The following is a 21,951-nucleotide window of genomic DNA, read 5'->3' as shown; positions in this document are numbered from 1 at the left end:
TTCTTACAACCCAAATGCCTTACAAAGATGAACTTAGAAAATGTTTTAAGAACATAATTAACAAGAAAATGGATAATAAATATGATAGAATAAAACTGACTTCTATGTCACAAAAAAAAAAAAAAAAAAAAAAAAAAAAAAAAAAAAGCTCTGACTTAAAGTTACATGGTGAAAATACACACACGAAGACCAAATTTTTACTAGAACCAAAAATTATACTGTAATATTTTATAATGAACTTTCTTTTAAGTTCTTTAAAAATTTTGGTATTTAAATTAATCAGAATAGTATTCTAAATTGCTTGAATATTTAATAATGAGTTTTATTTTGAGCAAACTACGTTAAAAATTCTGTTGTACTCGTAATGTGCCAAATGGAAAGGCATGTCAGATCGGTGGGTAAAACTTACTTGAGCCATATATTGCAAGCATGTAAGAATTAATTTTTATTATTAAAACAAAAAATTATGTTATTTAAAAATAATTTGATAAAAGATGAAACTTCTTTAGGACTTTTGATTAGTTGGAGTCGTTTTTCTAATCTTTTTGAAACGTTAAGCAAAAAAGTTTCATTTCAAGCAATCAATATTAATAATTGGGGTTAAATATTGTTAACACTCATGAGGTTTGGACTAATGCCAATTAAGTCCAAGATTTTTCAAAACTGACAAGTTTGGTCCCTAATCTCAACTTAAACTTTAAATTGTTACTCATGTTTTCCTCTCTCTCTCTTTCACGGTGATTAGGGACCAAGTTAGTCAATTTTGAAAAGTGTTGAACTTGATTGGTATTAGCCCAAACCTTAAAGATGTTAATTGTATTTTATCCTAATAATTTTAATGTAATTTTGGTGCAAAGCACAGGGAAAAAAAAAAAAAAGCACAAGCTGCACATCATACCACACATAACACTTGCGTCTAGTCATTTGGCACAAGCCACACAACCACAATGTGTAAAGACACAACATTTAGTATTTAGTACTAGGCATAGGCATATATAATGCAGGACTTAATTAAGAATCGTAACTAAATAGAATATTTTAATACTACAGCAACAACAACAACAACAACAACAACAACAACAACAACTAAAACTTAGTCCCAAAATTCTGGAGTACGCTATGAATCCCTAACATATTATTCAAGGTCAGCCACATACACTCTTCTCTGCCATTATATTTTATCTAAAGTTATACTCTCTCTTATTTCCTTAATTGAAAGGTCATTTTTTATTACTTCTACTAATGTGATTTTTTATTTTTTTCTTCCTTTATTGTTCCCTCAATTTGGATAAACTTACTCTTTCTTACGGTTGTATTAGTTAATTTCCTCTAAACACGACCAAACCATCTCAAGTGACTATCCCTTGGCTTTTCATCAATAGGTGCTACCCCTATCTTTAAGCGAATTTTCTCATTTTGAATTCAATCTTTCTATGTATTTTCATTTATCCATCTTAAAATTTTTATTTAGGCTATACTTTTTTATGGGTGTGCCTCTTCTTAACAGCCCAACAATCAGTAAAATAGAGTACAACTAGTCATATATTACATATTAGGCACAACATACTCCTTCACAATTATAAAAGTAGTTGTTTTTTTTTTTTTTTTTTTTTTTGTATCAGTAGGATTATTGCCTAATTTATCAATAATGTTACAAACAAAACAAATTTCACAACATTTTTTCCCAACTTGTTGAGATGATTATATTGTTATTAATACAACATCAATCTTATATTATACTGTACTAAATTTAGTATCAATTACTAACTTATGATCTCAACCATTATGAAAGAAAGGACTAAGTTTGTTGTGCTATTAATCTTATTGTAAATTTATTACTGTATGCTAAAAAATATGTAACATGGGTGGAAAGGTCCATCTAAAATTTTCTCCCTAGTTTATATTAAGAGCCTAATTTTTCTATTTTAGCTAGCCATTTTTCAAACACCAACATTTTATTCTCTATCATGTATTCTATTTCGTTAAAATATTTTTTTTCTTAATTAAATTATTATTTTAACCATCTCCTCTCTTTCTCTCTTCTATGCTATTTTGCCATAGCCAATCCTACCACTACTGCTCACTTCTCACTCTGCTCTTTAATTACTCATCGAAAACCAACACCGTCTCCGTCTTGTCGTGTGTGGCCCTTTGGTTCATCATTGTCATGCGTGAGATCCACATTGTTTGATTCACCCACGTTGCCATTTGGCTTGTTGTCACGCACGAGATCCACCATGATGGATTGGCGATGATGCAAGTACCAAGTTGAATAAGAGTTTGTGGAGTGTGGGAATCGAAGGTTGCGGGATGAATTGGAATTTGCAGAGCGAGTTGAATCAGAGTTTGCTGAGAAAGAAGAAAACAATAGAAAAATAAAAGGCAAAAATATTTTTTGATTCCAATATTTTGAGTCATTTTTCACTTTGGCCCTTACTTTTTTTTGAAGCTCTTAGTATGGTCTTTAAAAATCAAAGTTCGTTTTCAATTCCTACCATTATCTCATTAATGAAAATATCTTATTTGATAGATGAAGTGTACCATTAGCACACTAAATTCCAATGCATCAATCAAAATAATATTAAAAAAATGCCGTGTCAACATCCTCCACCATCTAAATTTAAAATAATTCCTTCAATTTTATTTATTCTTAATAAATAAAACTTTTTTTTCTTTTTTTTTTCTCATGAACAAACACAAAACTAAACACGAACAAAAACCCAAAAAATCAAAGCACCACACAATGCCAAAACATCACCAGTGAGTTAAGATTTCACTTTCATACTTTCATTTTTCAATTTCGTATTTCTCTCTCTCATTTCTTTTTCTCCCTAAGGTTTTGGGATATAGGTTTGATTGGTGGGAGTTGAAGTGGTTTTGGGATTTGGGTTTGATTAGTTTGATCTAGGTTAGAGAGAGAAAGAGAGGCCGAGATTGGTTTGATCTAGGAGAGAGAGAGAGAGTCTGAGATTGATGATTTTCTAGGTGAGTTTGAGATTGATTGTGGTTGGTGTTGTGAAACAAAAGTAGAGATCAGTTGTAGTGGAGGTGGTGGTCACAGATCACAAATTGATGGTAAGTGTTTGCGAAAGGGAGGTTGAGATGGGGTCACAATGGTCGAAAATTCAACTTCTTAGTTTCGTATTCTCATATCTCTAGTTTTGGTTTCGATTTCATATGGGTTTGGCTTGTATTGAGAAATTGAAAGAATCAGCTGAATTTTTGCTATTTGGTTTTCATTTGGGTTTTCTTTCTTGGGTTTGTAAATTTGGATGAACGTGTGTATTGTTGAAGGTTTTCATTTTAGTTTAATTTGTTGGGTTTGGTAATTTGCTGAGTTTCAATGTTTTGGTGATTTGATGGGCTTGGTTACTAATAAAATGCAAAAAAAGAAAAGAAAATCTTGATTTTTTATTAATTTTTTGGGCAACCAACCATGTTATTTTTAGGGGAAGAACATGAACATTCATGCTCTGGGGAACACGTTCTTCATTAAAAAATAATGGAAAGAATTTTTTTTTAATTAGATTAATTTTTTTTTTTAATTAGAAGTTTAGAGTTCTGTTTTGTTATTTTTTCTGGCGTTGCTGTTTTTCATATTAAAATTCTGATGTGCCACTTTTTAAATGCCAAATATTTTTTTTTTAAAATATGATTTTAATGGCAACACATTAGCATTTAGTATGTTAGCGGTGCACTCTGTCTCTTACATATGATATTTTAATTAGTGAGGTGCTGAAATGGACTAAATTAAAAATGATTTTTGATTTTTAGGGACTAAAATACGAGCTCAAAATAAGTGTGGACTACAGTAAAAAATGACCCAATACCTAGGGACCAAAAAGCTATTTTTGCCAAAAATATGCATAAGCTAAAGTGCCTCCTAAATTTGGACAAGTACTGTAGAAAAATCCTATATTGGCTAACTTTTGGGCCTTATGCTATTTTAGCATGTTTATGATGCAAATGCCCTTAGTACATGGTAGAATATCTTCTAAACCATTAGAAGAAAAAAAAATCTAGTAGTATAATTGAGGGATTAAAGAAATGAACAATACAGATTTTTTTTTTTTTTTTTTCCCTATAGAACAATCAAATTGACCTTAGACTTCCGCACTGATTTTGGGTGCTTTTTTTTTATTTTTTTTTATTTATAAATAACTTGAAGAAAAAAAAAATGAAATCCACTGTAAAAGGAGTTGTCAATTTTGGCACTCATAATTTTTTTATAAGTAACTTGGCACTTATAAGTTAACATTGATCATTTGTTCTCGTTGTCCATGAACTTGATGGTGAAAAAGAGACGATAGAAAATGATTTTTTTTTTTTTTTTTTTTTTTTTTTTTTTTTTTTTTTTTGGGATGGTGAAAAAGAGGTTGGAGTTTTTCACTTAAGCCCACTAAAAACCTTCTCTCTCTTTTTGTTTTTTTTTTTTTTTTTTTGAATGTGGGAGAAAAAGTAGAGAGATTTTATTTTTTTGGTTTAAGTTGAAATTTATTATTTTTCCCAATATTTTTTATCCTCCCCTTAATAAGGATATAACAGTAAATTTATTCAAATAACAATTTTTATTATTTCACTTTTTCATTATTTCTACCAAACACGTATAAGAAAAAACTGAAATATTTTTAATCCTTCAAATTTTTGTCCTTCTTCTATTAGTATTTTCTATCTTCCCACATTTTCATCATCCCAATCAAATGGCCTATATATATAATTTTTTTTAGAGTTAAAATAAACAAAGATTGGTATAATTTCTCTTCTTTACTTGTTTTGCTTAAAACGGTTAAAGGTACAATTATATTTAAAAAGAAGTGAACTCTAAAAAATTATAATTACTAAAATAAATAATTAATTGGGAAAAAAGATCAGCTAAACACACACCACTGACTTAGAGTAATTAGAAGCAAGGTTTTCAGATTCGGACCATTCATTGAACCATAAAAGGGAGAGGTTCAAGGTTTTTAAGGTCGAACCAAGGTCGAACCGGGGTCGAACCGTGATGATGTCATAATTAATTTAATAATTAATTAAAGCCTAAATATAGATATTAAATTTATAAAACTAGCAAAATTGACAATATATCTATATATGTGAGGGAAATTTAATGATTTTCAAGCATTTATTTAATAATTAAATAAGAAAGTTAATAAAATAAAATAATAATCATGAAAACATTAAAATTTATGATTTATTTTTGAAGTAAAGTTGAATATCTTTAAAGGATTTTAATTATAATTTTTTTTATTCTTTGTAAGAGATGGATAATTTAATTAAGTAGAATAAAATTGTGTTAAGTTGTTTTAAAAAAAAAAAAAATTGCTAAGGGGTTGAACCGCATAGTTCTCACCGGTTCGTGCGGTCCAACCCCGGTTTTAGAGGTTCACGAAATTAACAAAAATTCCGGTTCTTTAGGCTTAAAGAACGGTTTTCATCCTAGTTTCCGATTTTCACGATCCGACCTCCTGATCCGATCTGGTTCTAAAAACTATGATTAGAAGCTGACACATAAATATTTACGTTTCAACATTTTGATGGACTTATAAAAATTAAAGAGAAAGTTAAATTTCAAAATAAAATGATAAAAGTTTATTCTGAAAGATTGTTAATGGTTGTTGGGTTTTAGACCCCTATATATTAAACCAAGTTTTAAGCCAAGTGATTACTTTGTCAAATTATGAACGCTTCTTGATTTAAGTCACAACCATACACATATAATAACAATAAAATCATTGAAAAATAATTGCACATACAATATGGTGACCGAAGGAAATCAGTGAAATACATTATTTCCACAATAAAACCCTGGAGTGATTTAACCTAATCAATCCCCCAAGGCAAGAAACAACTCCACTGTCAAATAGAAATTTTCAAACTGAGTAACCCTATTCTTTGTAAACTTAATAAAGTTTAGGCTTCTTTGACATTTAGATGTTTTCACAGAAGCCTTCCCAGTTCCCATCCAGAACTTCAAGTATCCACCTGAAGATTCAGATCCAATCACTTGAATGAATTGGTGTAGCAGCAACTTTAACACCATTGGCTCAATGTATGATTGTTTTGATCATTAGTAGAGTTTGAGGGCAATAGGCACAAAACCTTCAAATCTTTATTCCAAAAGTTTCTTTTAACGTTCCCTAGGTGTTTCTTTATATGGCGGAGGCTTAAAAAACAAAAAACAAAAAAACCTAGTGATTAGATGGATTGAAACACGAATCAAGTTTGCCGAACTTCAATCGATCAAAAATTAAGCTGGATCTACCCAAGTTGCAATTTCAATCGAACAGAAGCTCTCTAAAAGGTTTCAAAGCCACGTATCCAAGGCAATGAATAGTAGAACATGAAAATTGTCTTTACTTCAAATATTAAGCATTCTAATGACATTTACAAGACACTAACACAACATTTTGTTCATGGGTTTGCTAACATAGCTAAAAACACAACAAAGTTGCTGGAGTAACAATTCACTAAATGCTCCTTTATGAGAGTTTATTTTTATAGATTTATTAAGTTAAAAAAAATAAGCTGAAGAAACTAAAAATTAAACCCAGCCTAAAGGATATAAAATAGTCAAATAGGAAGAAGTTAAAATAATTTGATGATTCTTTTTTATATCTTAAAACTCAATAATTTTTTTTCCCCATAATGAGTGTATGTGTACGTTACATTGCTACTCTTGCTCCATTTTTAAAAAGCATTTCAAAAGAGTAATTCTATACGTTTCAATCCGGATCATTTATATGACTATAAAGTCTATAATTATAAACATATAAAAATGATACAATTTTTTTTTTTTTTTTTTTTGGGTTCATATTTGTACACGCGTTTGGTATATAATAAAAGTTAATTTCAATGAATTAATAAATTATTAAAAAAAAAAAAAGAAATTGTAGGTAAATTTCTTTTATCAAAACTCTCTAAAAAAATGAATTGTCTTTTGGATTAATAGTATCGCTTTACCCTTTTACACATGACATCGATTGACAATCGTACGAAAAGTGGAGCAAGCTTCCTAGGTTCTTTCTGTGACCAATAATGTAGTCGTCTAAACAGATAAACAACGACCATGAAGACTTGCGAGCTAAGTTTAGCCTGAACATAGTACAAGTAGAACTCATTTTCTCCACTTCCCACTGCGTCTTTGAGTCAGCAAACCATAGTGATAGTGTAGAATTTCTGTGATCTTAAAAAGTCCTCGAATTTTCTTTTGTTCTCTTTTCAATTTTGTCAGCTAAGATGGGAAAAGGAGAGGGTCCGGCGATCGGAATTGACTTGGGAACGTGCTACTCATGTGTGGCAATTTGGCAACATAATCGAGTGGAGATCATACCCAATGATCTGGGAAACCGTACCACACCTTCTTATGTGGCTTTCAATGAAACTCACCGCTTGATTGGTCAGGCAGCTAAGGACCAGGTTTCCATGAACCCCACCAACACTGTTTTTGGTGAGTTCCTATTTCTCTGATACCATTACAAGTTTAGATTTTTATATAATTTTATTTGGTTGTTTGTGTTTAAACGTATCTGGGTTCTGTTTTAGCTGATTAGTCAGCGGCAAAATTATTGTGAAGATGAGGACACGTTTTATTTTATTTTATTTTTTAATTACTGTTGTTTTGCTTTCTTTTTTGATGGTTAAAAATTAAATAACAGAGCCCTTTGCTGTAAAATGGGGAATTTCTGTTTCTGTTATAGGAAAGTTCTCTGGTTATTGAGAGTTGTAGATATGTAGTTTAGCCCTGGCTATAGTTTTGGTTTGAAGGCTGGGGTTCAGACTATTGTGATCTATAGAGTGGTTGCCTGGTTGGCTGCTGCCTCTGGCTTTGAGTAGTTTTGGTTTGGTATTGCAATGCTGGTATACGTAAAAACTTTTTTTTTTTTTTTTTTCCTTTCAATTTTATCTAACAACTTTTTAAAAACAGTCATCTGATTATTTATTTTTAATTCAATTTTATTAAAATATCAAATTTTTAATTGTTTTTCTCTCTTCACACACTACAACTCCATCCACTCTCAGCTTATAATATATCTCATTGTGTCCAAGCCTAGCTCTTAGGTTAGGCCATTTGGCCATGAATAGAGGGCATTAGAAAAGAAAAAATTTGAAGACAATTTTTGCCAGAATCATGATGAGACTATGGTGGAGAAAAAGTAATGGGTGAGGGAGTAAATGTAAAAGTGATAGGTAATTACTCACCGTCTATCATATCAGAATTGTGACAAAAGTTTTTGCACAAAAATTGTGGTTCTAAAAGAACTCCGTTAGTAAAATAAATATCATGGATTCAAAATTTTGGATCAATAATTTTTTTAATGAAAAAAAAGAAAGAAAAGGAATAGAGAAAGCATGGATGGGCTGTGGGTTCTCTCTCCCCACCTCAAAAGACTCCTAGTAAGCAAATAGTAATTCAATCCGGTTAAAATTCGAAGTTGTTTAAAAAAGAATGGTTGTAACTGAGTCAAATCATCATGAATTATCAATTTTCCATAACAATTTTAAGACTTCAATTTTTGTAACCAAGTTTCCCAACCAATAAGTTGTTATTATACATTAAATAATTCCTCTCTCAACACCAAAATCAAAATAAGAAATTAGATTCTAACTTTCCTTCACCATGCATCACTTTAATGTTAATTTCTTTTGTTAAATTTTGTGTTGTAATTTTGATATTTGATTCTTTTTATATATAATTATTATTGATTTGTTTAGTAGTGATTCATCTAATTATGTGTAAAATTTTTCTTTGTTTAGGGAAGTTAAAATCATTGGGTGATTCTATTTTTAAGCAAAGTTTCAAAATTGACTTTGATAAGTTAGATTCTATTCTTCTAAGTATTTTTTTTTTAAATTATATTTTGATTTTGTTTCAATAATTTGTAAATATTTGTCAATTATAAATTTCTACTAAAAATATGAAAGTAAATATGAAAAACCAAATAAAAACTGAGAGATGAATAGAAAAATTAACTAAATGTCAAATAGGATTGTATATATAAAACATAGAACAAAATATTTCTAGGAAATCTCACAAATTAACAAAAAATTTATTAAAAAAAAGAGTTAAAAGATAATAAATAATACAATCGAAAAATTAACAATAAAAATAATCATAAAAATGTTCAAATATGTAACATAACAATTCTTAATTATATAAAAAAATACTTTTTTTCTATCTCTAAATGCATATACTGCTTATAGAATTTTACAATCAATATTGTTTGTTTTTGTGAAATCAAAAATTCAAAACTAAATTTGATTAATAAAATTAGTTGGATTAATCATATTATCAATTGAAAAATATATATTACGAAATCCTCAAAAATCAAGAAGAATGGATTTTAAATAAGAAAGACTCCACCTAAATCTTACTTAAAATCGAATATGTCATAAGAAGATTAGATGGACTATTTATATAATTAATTGAAAATTAGTTATTAGGAAAATCTAAATATAAAATTAACGATTTTGCATCTAAAAAATTAAGAAGAATTACTTTTAAATAATAAAAAAATTATAATGGATTTTAGATACAAGAAAGGTCACACTTCAAATTATGGTCTTAGGCTTCAAACTACATTGAGTTGACCTGATTGTAACTTCAACAATTTATTAGTGGTGTGCTCTTGCAGTACAGTGTTTCTTTGGTAAATAATATTTTCTCACTCATCCATTTGTTTTTATTTTTTAACAAAGGTTCAATGTTGAACTCTTTATTTTGGTTTAGATAAATCCTTGGTGCAGTAAGAAAAGTTTATCTGTATTCGCTTTGTTCTGGTTTTCAATGAAGCTATGAATGTCTAATGTCTTGATTTGTTTATTCAGCCAAAATAAAAGAAAAAGTAATGATTTTTTTGTATACTGATGTTCATGTTGATGGTATGAAGACTCCAAACGTTTGATTGGAAGGCGATTCAAAGATGCCTCATAAAAATGTTATGGACAATTTTTTTCACAACAAATTTCATAATTTTTGAAGTTATCAATTGTATCTTGTATGTAATGGGTCCATGAGCGTCAGTTATATATACCATTCATAGTCAACCGCTTTAGCCATTGCAAAATTTGTAATTAAAAAAAAGTTGTGTTTTCCGCGTTATTAATTGTTTTACGTAAGGTAAATTAAAACTTTAAAAAAAATTGCATTTTTTTTTTTAATAAATTTTATGTCTTAACTTTGATATTTGATTCTCAAAAAAAAAAAAAACTTTGATATTTGATTTTTTATATATAAAATTGTTCGCTGATTTAGTTAGTAGTAATTCATCTAATTATATCTTAAAATTGTTTTTGTTTGAACTAGTTAAGACCGTTGGGTGATTTATTAAGTTACAATATTGACTCTAATAAATTAGACTATATTGTTCTATGCTTTATATTTTATTTTATTTTTGTCATATTCTACTTTTATATTATTGATTCCATTTCAATTATTTGTAAATATTTTTCAATTATAAATATCTACTAAAAAATATCAATCTAAATATGAAACATTTAAGGAAAAAAAAAAAAAGAGAAGAGCAAAAAAATCAACTGAATCTCAAATAGAATCTCTTGATAAAGTTATTAGGAATTTAAAAAGTATAACAAAAAATTTATGTGAAATTTGACAATTCAAAATAAAAATATATCAAAAAGAGTTGGAAGGGCATGAAATAATATTAGGGAAAAATGGCGATGAAAATAATCATAATAATATTCAAATTTCAAGAATATAATATAACAATTCTTGATTACATAAAAATATTAATCATTCTTTTTAAAATGAATATATTGCTTACAAAATTTTACTACCAATATTTATTTACAGTTGTTTATTTGTTTCTATAAAAAGAAAAGTTTTTAAAACTAAAATTGATTATGTCACAAGAAAATTAAATGAATTAGTTATATTATAATTTGAAAAGTGGATGTGAGAAGAACCTAAATATAAAAATTTAATTAGTAATTTTACATCTCAAAAGGTTAGAAGAATGTATTTTAATATTTTTTTAAATAATGAATTTTAAATATAAGAAATGCTCCATTTCAATCTTATTTCAAAATCAATTATAACATAAGAAAATTAAATGGATTACTCATATTATCGATTAAAAAGTTGTTATTAGGAAAACCTATATATACTAACTAAATTAATAAGAAGAGTAGCTTTTATGTAAAAAAAAAAAAAAAAAAAAAAAAAAAAACAAAAAACAAAAAAACAAAAAAAAAAAAAAACTATAATGGATTTTAGATATGAAATGGTACCACTTAAGATTATGCTCTTAGCCTCCTAGGCCTCAACTTGATTTAAGCCAGTACTGATTGTATTTATAGCTTATTAGTTGCTAAGTCTTGTCATATCGTGTTTCTTTTGTTAATAATATTTTCTCATTCAACGTTGAAATTTTATTTTGCAAAAGACAAATCCCTGGAGCGGTAAGAAAAGTTCATCTATGTTTGCTTTGATGTTGTTTCAATGAAGCTGTGAATGTTTAATGTAATGATTTGTTTATTCAGCAAAAAAAAGAAAAAGTAATGATTTTTTTTTGTATATTGATGTTCATGTTGGTGGTACGAAGACTCTAAACGTTTGATTGGAAGGCGATTCAATGATGAATCTGTGCAACGTGACATGAAATTGTGGCCATTCAAGGTGATTGCTGACCCTGATCATGGGAGGCCCATTATTGCGGTCACATACAAGTATGAGGAAAAACATTTTTCGGCTGAAGAAATCTCTTCAATGGTACTCGTAAAGATGAAGGAGATTGCTGAGGCTCACTGCGGTTCAAAGATCAAGAATGCTGTCATTTCTGTCCCTGCTCGTTTCAACCACTCACAGCGTCAAGCCACAATGGATGCCGGTGTCATTGCTGGTCTAGATGTGATGCGACTTATCAATGAGCCAACTGCTGCTGCTATTGCATATGGGCTTGACAAGGATGGTACTGGTGAGAAGAATGTGCTCATCTTCGATCTTGGCGGTGGCACACTGGATGTCTCGCTTCTTACCATTGTAGGGGGTTATGTTTGAAGTGAAAGCTACAGCTGGTAATACTCACTTGGGAGGTGAAGATTTTGATGGTGGAATGGTGAATCATTTCATTCAAGAGTTCAAGAGAAAGCATAAGAAGGATATTACGGGGGTTAAGGCTTATAGCAAGTTGTGGAGTGCTTGTGAAAGGGCTAAGAGGATGCTCTCATCTAACACTCGAACAACAATTGAGATTGATTCTTTGTATGATGGTATTGACTTCTACTCTTTTATCACCCGAGCCAAGTTTGAGGAGCTTAACCTGAATTTATTCACGAAGTGTATGGGGCCTGTTGAGAAGTGTTTGATGGATGCTAAGATGGACAAGAGCAGTGTCCATGATGTGGTTCTGGTTGGAGGGTCTACGAGGATCCCCAAGGTTCAGAAATTGTTACAGAACTTCTTTGATGGGAAGGAGCTCTGCAAAAGAATTAACCCTGATGAGGCTGTTGCTTATGGTTGTGCTGTGCAGGCTGAAATTCTCAATGGTCTGGGTAATACAAGTGTGGAAAAAATCTTGTGCCTAGATGTCACCCCTCTATCTCTTGGTTTGGGGACCCCTGGAGATGGCATGACTGTGTTGATTCCAAGTAACACCACCATTCCCACCAAAAGGGAGAAGAATTTCTCAACCTATTCTGATCAACAGGTGGCTGTTGGCATACAGGTTTATGAGGGTGAACATGCCAAAGCAAGTGGTAACAATTTGCTGGGCAAGTTTGAGCTCTCTGGTATTCTTCCAGCTCCTAAAGGAGTTCCACAAATTGCTGTTTGTTTTGACGTTGATGTTGATGGAATCTTGAACGTTTCTGCCAAGGACAAAATCACTAGAAAGAGGAATAACATTAAAATCACTGCTAAGTGCAGGCTCTCCAAGGAAAAGATTAAGAAATTAGTGCAGAAGGCTGAGAGGTACAAGGCTGAGGATGAGGAGCATAACATGAAGGCCAAATTAAAGAATGCACTTGAGAACTACGCTTTGAACATGAGGAACACATTTAGAGATGAAGAGACTGTTGCTAAGGTTTGTGCTGCAGACAAAAAGATGGTTGAAGAAGTAATTGAGGAGAGTATCGATTGGCTTCAAAGGAATCAGCTTGCTGAGGCAGACGAATTTGAGGATAAGATGAGCGAGCTGGAGAGCATCTGCAATGCAGTAATTGCCATGATTGGTCAAGGCGCTGATGATGACGTGGGTGAAGCCACACTTGAGGATGAACAGCACATGGAGGAGATTAAGATTCATCAAGGTGTTGATTGTGACATGAATGTAGCTACTCAAGAGGATACGAAGCCTAAGGAGATTCACATTTGTCAGGGTTCTAATGGTCACATGGCTATAGCCATGAAAGAGGTCAATAAGCTTCAGAAGGAGATTAAGGACAAAGGGCAGGAGGCTGAGAAGAATATAGTTCAGGATAAGGAGGATAAGAAGAAGGAGATTAAGGACAAAGGGCAGGAGGCTGAGAAGAATATAGCTCTGGATAAGGAGGATAAGAAGAAGGAGAAGATTGAGAAGTACAAGGCTGAGGATAAGGAGCATAAAAAGAAAATTGAGGCAAAGGATGCATTGGAAAATTGTGCTTACAACATGAGGTACAAAATCAACGATGTGAAGAATGCTTTGAAAAAGACTGAAGATGCAATTGAGCAACCATCCTCTGGCTTCAAAGGAACCAGCTTTCTGAGTCAGATGAGTTTGTGGATAAAATGAAGGAGCTGGAGGGCATTTGTTTCCCGTTTATTACCAAGATGTACCAAGGAGTTGGTGGTGATTATGGTAAATGATTCTCTTGCACATTTCCTTGCTTAATAGCTTATTAAGAATGTTGTTGCTGACAGAACCATAATTCTCTTGATGTCTCCCTCTGTAAATTTGGTAGTAGCTTATTAATAATGTTGTTTATAAAAATGTAGCAACGTCATTATTGTAATCTTGTTTTGGTTTGTGAATGATGAGGGTTACTTGCTTGGGCTGATATGGTCCATGTTGAGATATCTAAAGCTAAGTCTGCAATTGACAATTCCCAATGGCTAGTTTTTAAATCCCAAGAGCAGAGCAACAGCAACGGCTAGTCATCTAAACGATGTCGTTGTATTTATTTCTAGTGAAGTTGTTGTATTAGTCAAAACACTGTCGTTCTACTAAGCACATTAGTGTGTCTGTTGTCAGTTGAGATTAGGTGGGAAAGGTCGTTACATTTAGCTCCATCTTTCACGGATCCATTCCGTGATTTCAGGGTTGGTTAATTAAGTAGTTACAGTCAAATCTATGTATAAATAGAGATAATTGTAATGCAAATCATTCAAGCAAGTATTCACAGAAAATTCTGGAGCTTTCTTTTCTTTTCTCTTTCTCACTCTCACTCATTTTCTGGTTTCCTGTGATTCTGAGTTCTTTGCTGCACTATTGCTTGTTTCATAATTGATTCAACTTTCCAGTCTTTTAGTTCAATTTCTTTCATGGTATCAGAGCATAATATGGTCCCTACTAACTCTGATTCTACAATGGCAGCTACGACTTCAACTTCTTCTTCAACTATGCCTTCATCAACAACTTCAACTTCAATCAATTTGATCAATCAGCCTCTGTTGCTGCTGTCAAATATGTCAAACATGATGACAGTCAAGTTGGACAATTCCAACTACATAGTGTGGAAGCAACAAATTTCCATGGTGCTGGAGACTTATTCAATGATTGAACTTCTTGATGAAATTCCTCTTGTTCCAGAGAAATTCTTGAAAGATCTCTCAGGTACTATTACAACAGTACTAAATCCGGATTATCTTGCTTGGAAATCAAAGGAAAAGGCACTGCTTACCTTTATCAGTTCCACTCTAACACCTTCAGTTCTTGCTATAACTGTTGGTTGTTCATCAGCTCTAGAAGTTTGGAAAGTCCTGGAAAACAGGTTTTCTTCCATTTCGAGATCTCATGTGATGAATCTCAAGGGAGAATTGCACAATGTAAAGAGAGGATTAGATTCTGTAGACACATATCTGCAGAAAATCAAGGTCATTAGAGACAAATTAATGGCAGTTGGAGTTTTTCTAGATGATGAAGAATTGCTTCATGTGGCAATTAAAGGACTTCCAAGAGAATTTAGTGCATTCAGGTCTGCAATTAGGACAAGAAGCACAAAACTGAGTTTTAATGAGTTAGCTACTATGCTAAATGCAGAAGAAGAATCACTGAATGAAGGACTGGAGATTAAAGACTCAACCTTTGCAATGGCTGTCAACACAGCACCTAGATCTAATAACAATGGTGGTTTTAGCAATTACAATCAGTCCACTAATCGTCGTAGAGGGAGAGGCAACAATAACAGAGGTAGAGGACGAGGCTCTTCACCTAATCAGTTTTCACAATATTCTCCTAATCAAGGATCTGGTCCAAGAGCAGAAAGGCCTATTTGTCAAATCTGTGGTAAAGCTGGTCATATAGCTATAGATTGCTACCATAGGATGGATTATGCCTATCAAGGCAAACATCCACCAACTAAATTGGCAGCAATGGCCACTTCTTCCAATTCTATGATTGCACAAGAGCAGCCTTGGCTAGCAGACAGTGCAGCCACTGACCATGTTACCTCTAGTCTTAATCACCTAAGCTTTCCTAAACCCTATAATGGACAGGATCATCTCACAGTGGGTAATGGACAAACTCTGCCTATCACACACATAGGTAACACTCTTATCCCATCTTCTACTTCTGCATCACAACTTAATAATGTGTTAAGAGTTCTTGCTATTGCTTCCAATCTTGCATCTGTCCACAAAATCTATCGTGATAATCATTGTTGGTGTTATTTTGATGAAAACACCTTGTCTATCCAGGCCTTGGCCACGGGGACAGTGCTCTACAAGGGCAAGAGTGAAGGTGGGGTGTATCCTATTTACCCTCACAAGGCACCTAAACTTCTGCTTCCACCCAAAATCTGCAATTCAGTCTTCACTTCACCATCTAGTTGGCTTCTATGGCACAACAGACTTGGTCATCCCATTTCCCAAGTTCTTAGATTTCTTTTTCAGCACAAAAGCTTGTCTTTTAATAAGTGTCCAAACTTTGTAGATTCTTGTGTTCATTGTCTACATGGAAAAATGCATAAACTTCCTTTCCCTAGCTCTAAATTTGTTGCTACTGCACCATTTGAGCTTGTACATACTGATCTTTGGGATCCTGCACCTCTTACTTACAATAAATGGTTTCCAATATTATGTCATCTTTGTTGACCATTATACACGTTTTACTTGGTTGTACTTGCTTCACAATAAATCTGAAGTTTATTCTAAATTTGTGCACTTTCATGCTATGGTTAAAAATCAGTTTTCAGCTTCTATTAAGACACTTAGATCTGATGGTGGTGGGGAATACACTTCCAAACTCTTTGAGTCTTACCTTTCTTCTCATGGTATTCACCATCAAATCTCCTGTCCCTATACTCCTCAGCAAAATGGGTTCGTGGAAAGGAAACATAGGCACTTAATAGAAACCACCATTACTCTCCTTTCCCAAGCTTCCTTGCCTTCTCAGTTTTGGTCTTTTGCTGTTCAAACTGCTATGACTCTTATTACTCTCTTACCCACTGCTTCACTCAGTTTTCTCACCTTGGTTCAAGCTTTATGGCTCTCATCCAGATGTCACTTCCCTTAAAGTGTTTGGTTGTGCTTGCTACCCTTACATTAGACCATACACTAAACACAAACTTGAGCATAGGACTACTGAATGTATTTTCCTGGGTTATTCTTCTGTTTCTAAGGGTTATTTGTGTCTTGATGTTCAATCTAACCGCTTGTACACCTTCAGACATGTACTATTTAATGAGTCCAGGTTTCCTTCTACTTCTTCTCATCTTACCTCTCTTCCACATTTTGTTAAACCTACACCTGACATATGGTTATCTAACCTTCTCTATTTACATTCCTCTAATCAACCATCCATACTAGGTTCCTATTCTCCTTCCACCTCCTCTACTCCTATTTCAGTCAGTCCATCTTCTAATTCTCCACATACACTTACACCTTTGCCCTCTTCAACTCCTACCTCCTCAAGTCCCATGCACGTTTGCCATGTCTACTTTCTTTTAAGTTCTTTAAAAATTTTGGTATTTAAATTAATCGGAATAGTATTCTAAATTTCTTGAATATTTAATAATGAGTTTTATTTGAGCAAACTACGTTAAAAATTCCGTTGTACTCGTAATGTGCCAAATGGAAAAGCATGTCGAACGATGGGTAAAACTTACTTGAGCCATATATCGCAAGCATGTTGTGTAAGAATTAATTTTTATTATTAAAACAAAAAATTATGTTATTTAAAAATAATTTGATAAAAGATGAAACCTCGAAAAAAATGGGCTTTTGCCCCTTTTTTTTATAAAAAAAAATCCAGCATTTTGACTTCTTTCCCAAACTAATTAGGGAAATACACTTCTTTTGAAACTCGATTTTCTCAAAATCGAGTTTAAAAAAAAAAATTCTGGAGCCCTATAGTGGTGTTTTTAAAGAGCCTATAGTGGCGTTTTAAGGAGCCTATAATCGAGTTCCATGCAAGTTTTTTTTTTCTTTTTACGTATAACTCGAGTTTATGGAGCTCGAGTTCTAAAACGTCACTATAGGCTTCTTAAAACGTCACTATAGGGCTTAACTTGATTTTAAGAAAATTGAGTTTCAAAAGAGTGACATTTCCCTAATTAGTTTGGAAAATGGGGAAAAATGCTGGATTGTTTGATAGAAAGGGGCAAAGACCAATTTTGTCCATGAAACCTCTTTAGAACTTTTGATTAATTAGAGTCATTTTTCTAAACTTTTTGAAACGTTAGGCAAAAGAGTTTTGTTTCAAGCAAACAATATTAATTATTGGGGTAAAATACTGTTAACTCCCAGTCACCCATGAAGTTTGGGCTAATACTAGTTAGGTCCAAAATTTTTCAAAACTGACAAGCTTGGTCCCTAATCTCAACTTAGACTCTAAATTGTTACTCATTTTTTCCTCTCTCTCACAGTAATTAGGGACCAAATCAGTTATTTTTGAAAAGTTTTGAACTTGACTAGCATTAGCGCAAATCTTAAAGGTGTTAACTGTATTTTACCTTAATAATTTTCATGTAGTTTTGGTGCAAAGCACAGAGAAAGCACATGCTGCACATCATACCACACATAACACTTGTGTCTAGCCATTTGGCACAAGCCGCACAACCACAATGTGTAAAGACACAACATTTAGTATTTAGTACTAGGCATAGGCATATATAATGCACAACTTAATTAAGAATTGTAACTAAATAGAATATTTTAATACAACAACAAAAAAAACTTAGTCCCAAAATTCTAGAGTCGGCTATGAATCCCTAATATATTATTTAAGGTTGAGCACATACACTCTTTTCCACCATTATGTTTTATCTAAAGTTATACTCTCTTTTACTTCCTTAATTGAAAAGTCATTTTTTTTTACTTCTACTAATGTAATTTTTTTGTCTTTCTCTTCCTTTATTGTTCACTCAATTTGGATCAACTTACTCTTTCTTCTCATTGTATTAGTCAATTTCCTCTAAACACGACCAAACCATCTCAAGTGACTCTCCCTTGTTTTTTCATCAATAGGGGTTATCCCTATCTTTAAGCGAATTTTCTCATTTTGAATTCAATCTTTCTATATATTTTCACTTATCCATCTTAAAATTTTTATTTAGACTATACTCATTTTATGAGTGTGTCTCTTCTTAATAGCCCAACAATTGGTACAATAGAGTACAACTAGTCATACATTAGGCACAACATACCACCTCCTTCACAATTATAAAAGCAATTGTAAATCAATAATGTTACAAACAAAACAAATTTCACAACATTTTTTTACAACTTGTTGATATGATCATATTGTTATTAATACAACATCAATCTTATATTATACTAAAATTTAATACCAATTACAACTTATGATCTCAGCCATTATGAAAAAAAGGACTAAGTTTGTTGTGCCATTAATCTTATTGTAAATTTATTACTATATGCTAAAAAAATTTAACATGGGTGGAAAGTTAGGCAATTAGGTCTATGTAAAATTCTCACCCTTCCTTAAAAGTTACCATGGGTTTTGAGTAGAGTTGTGGTATGCTTTTGTGTTAAAACTCATTTTCCTGTGTATGTGCGTATTTGTTTCTAAAAAAAAGGGTAATTGTCCCACGTTGCTTAAGAGAGTGTGTTGTGTGTAGTATAACTTGCTCCATCCTCCCTTAAAAGTTACCATGGCTTTTAAGTGGAGTTGTAGTGTGTCTTTGTGTTAGAACTCCTTTCCTTTTCCCTTGTGTGTGTGTGTGTTTGTTTCTAAAAAAAAAAAAGTCTATTTAAAATTTTCTCCCTAGTTTACATTAAGAGCCTAATTTTTCTATTTTAGCTAGCCATTTTTCAAAACACCAACATTTTATTCTCTATCATGAATTCTATTTCATTAATTTTTTTTTCTTTATTAAATTATTATATAAGTAAATTGCAAATTACACCCCTAAAGTTTGTAGGTGCTTGAATTTTATACACTGAAATTTCAGAATTTGGATTTTACTTCCTGAAATTTAGGGGTGTTTAGATTTTATGCCCTAACGTTTCAGAATTTGAATTTTACTTCCTAAATTTTAGAGGTGTTTGCAAATTACACCCTTAAAGTTTTGGGATGTTTGGATTTTATACCCTGAAATTTTAGAATTTTGGGGTATAAAATCCAAACAACCTAAAACTTTAGGATATAAAATTCAAATTCTGAAACGTTAGGGTGCAAAATCCAAATACCCTCATACTTTAAAGGGTAAAATCCAAATTCTGAAACTTTAGGGTGTAAAATCCAAATACTCCTAAACTTTAGGAGTGTAATTTGCAATTTACCCTTATTATTTTAACCATCTCTCTCTCTCTCTCTCTCTCTCTCTCTCTCTCTTCTGTGCCAGTTTGCCATAGCCAATCCTACCACTACTTGTTGTGTGCAGCCCTTTGGTTCGTCATTGTCATGCGTGAGATCTACCTTGTTTGATTCACCCACGTTGCCATTTGGCTTGTTGTCACACATGAAATCCACCATGATGGATTGGTGATGATGCAAGTACCGAGTTGAATAAGAGTTTGTGGAGTGGGAATCAGAGGTTGCGGGTTGAATTGGAATTTGCCAAGCGAGTTGAACCAAAGTTTGCTGAGAAAGAAGAAAACAATAGAAAAATAAGGGCAAAAATATTTTTTGGTCCTTACATTTTGAGTCATTTTTCACATTGGTCCTTACTTTTTTTGAGCTCTTACTATGGTCTCTAAAAATCAAAAATCGTTTTTAATTTAGTTTCTACCATCATCTCACTAATAAAAATATCTTATATGATGGACACAGTGCACCACTAGTACACTAAATGCTGATGTGTTAATTAAAATAATATTAAAAAAATTATTTGGCATTTAAAAAATGATGCGTCAACATCCTCCACCTTCTAAATTTAAAAAAATATATATATATCCTTCAATTTTATTTATTTTAATAAATAAATTTTTTTATTTTTTTTTCAGAAACAAACACAAAATTAAACATGAACAAAAACCCAAAAAATCAAACCCCCACACAATACCAAGACATCACAAGTGAGTTAAGATTTCACTTTCACACTTTCATTTTTCAATTTCATCTCTCTCTCTCTCTCTCTCTTTCTCTCTCTCAAGTTTTGGGATGTAGGTTTGATTGGTGAGGGTTGAAGTGGTTTTGGGATTTGGGTTTGATTAGTTTGATCTGGGTTAGAGAGAGAAAGAGAGGCTGAGATCAGTTTGATCTAGGTTAGAGAGAGAGAGAGAGAGAGAGAGAGAGGTGCTAAGATCTAGGTGAGTTTGAGATTGATGGTGGCCGGTGATTTTAAAACAAAAGTAGAGATCAACAGTGGTGGAGGTGGTGGTCGCAAATCACAAATTGGTGGTAGGTGGTTACGAAAGGAAGGTTGAGATGATGGGTCACAGTGATCGAAGATTTGGCTTCTTACTTTCATATTCTTATATCTTCAGTTTTGGTTTCGATTTCAAGCGAAATTTGGTAAATAGTACATTTTTAGGAAAAAAATTCGATGACTAGCACTCGTTTGAACTTAATTAGTTAGTTGGATTGTTTTTGGAACTCGAGTTTGGCAAACTCAAGTTCCAACTTAAAATCAACTTTACCACACTCGAGGTCCAACCGATATAAGTCTGACATGGAATTAAAAAAAAAAAAAAAATACCACGTGGAATGCAGCTAGAAAAAATAACCCAAATGGAACTCAAGTGTACTAAACTCAAGTTCCAATAGATCAGTTTGATCTAGGTTAGAGAGAGAGAGAGAGAGAGAGAGGTGCTAAGATCTAGGTGAGTTTGAGATTGATGGTGGCCGGTGATTTTAAAACAAAAGAAGAGATCAACAGTGGTGGAGGTGGTGGTCGCAAATCACAAATTGGTGGTAGGTGGTTACGAAAGGAAGGTTGAGATGATGGGTCACAGTGATCGAAGATTTGGCTTCTTACTTTCATATTCTTATATCTTCAGTTTTGGTTTCGATTTCAAGTGAAATTTGGTAAATAGTACATTTTTAGGAAAAAAATTCGATGACTAGCACTCGTTTGAACTTAATTAGTTAGTTGGATTGTTTTTGGAACTCGAGTTTGGCAAACTCGAGTTCCAACTTAAAATCAACTTTACCACACTCGAGGTCCAACCAATATAAGTCTGACATGGAATTAAAAAAAAAAAAAAAAATACCACGTGGAATGCAGCTAGAAAAAATAACCCAAATGGAACTCAAGTGTACTAAACTCAAGTTCCAATATGTTTTTAAAATGGAAATTGAGTGTAGTAAACTCGATTTCTAGGGTAGCATACATCTCTCAATTTTTATTTTTCCCAGCAGTCACAGCATCCCTCTCTCTCTCTGTCTCCGGTCT

The 21,951-nt window shown here is 32.3% G+C and overlaps 1 protein-coding gene and 1 pseudogene across 2 annotated transcripts in view; both read left to right on the top strand.

The window, feature by feature from the left end:
- Positions 1 to 16,239, top strand: part of LOC126731005 (heat shock cognate 70 kDa protein 2-like) — a 93,565-nt gene extending 77,326 nt beyond the window's left edge. For both annotated transcript variants that reach the window (XR_007658341.1, XR_007658335.1), the window contains exons 3-5: positions 13,413 to 13,796; positions 14,532 to 15,701; positions 15,854 to 16,239. The gene's annotated coding sequence lies outside the window, so the exon portion shown is untranslated. The remainder of the gene's footprint in view (positions 1 to 13,412; positions 13,797 to 14,531; positions 15,702 to 15,853) is intronic.
- On the top strand, positions 6,982 to 13,406 carry LOC126731102 (heat shock cognate 70 kDa protein-like; annotated as a pseudogene).
- Positions 16,240 to 21,951: the final 5,712 nt, after the last annotated feature.

The sequence above is a fragment of the Quercus robur genome, chromosome 1 (genome assembly GCF_932294415.1).
Source record: "Quercus robur chromosome 1, dhQueRobu3.1, whole genome shotgun sequence".
Lineage (NCBI taxonomy): Eukaryota > Viridiplantae > Streptophyta > Magnoliopsida > Fagales > Fagaceae > Quercus > Quercus robur.
Note: the sequence above shows the minus strand (reverse complement) of the source record. Positions and strands in the feature narration are given on the sequence as shown.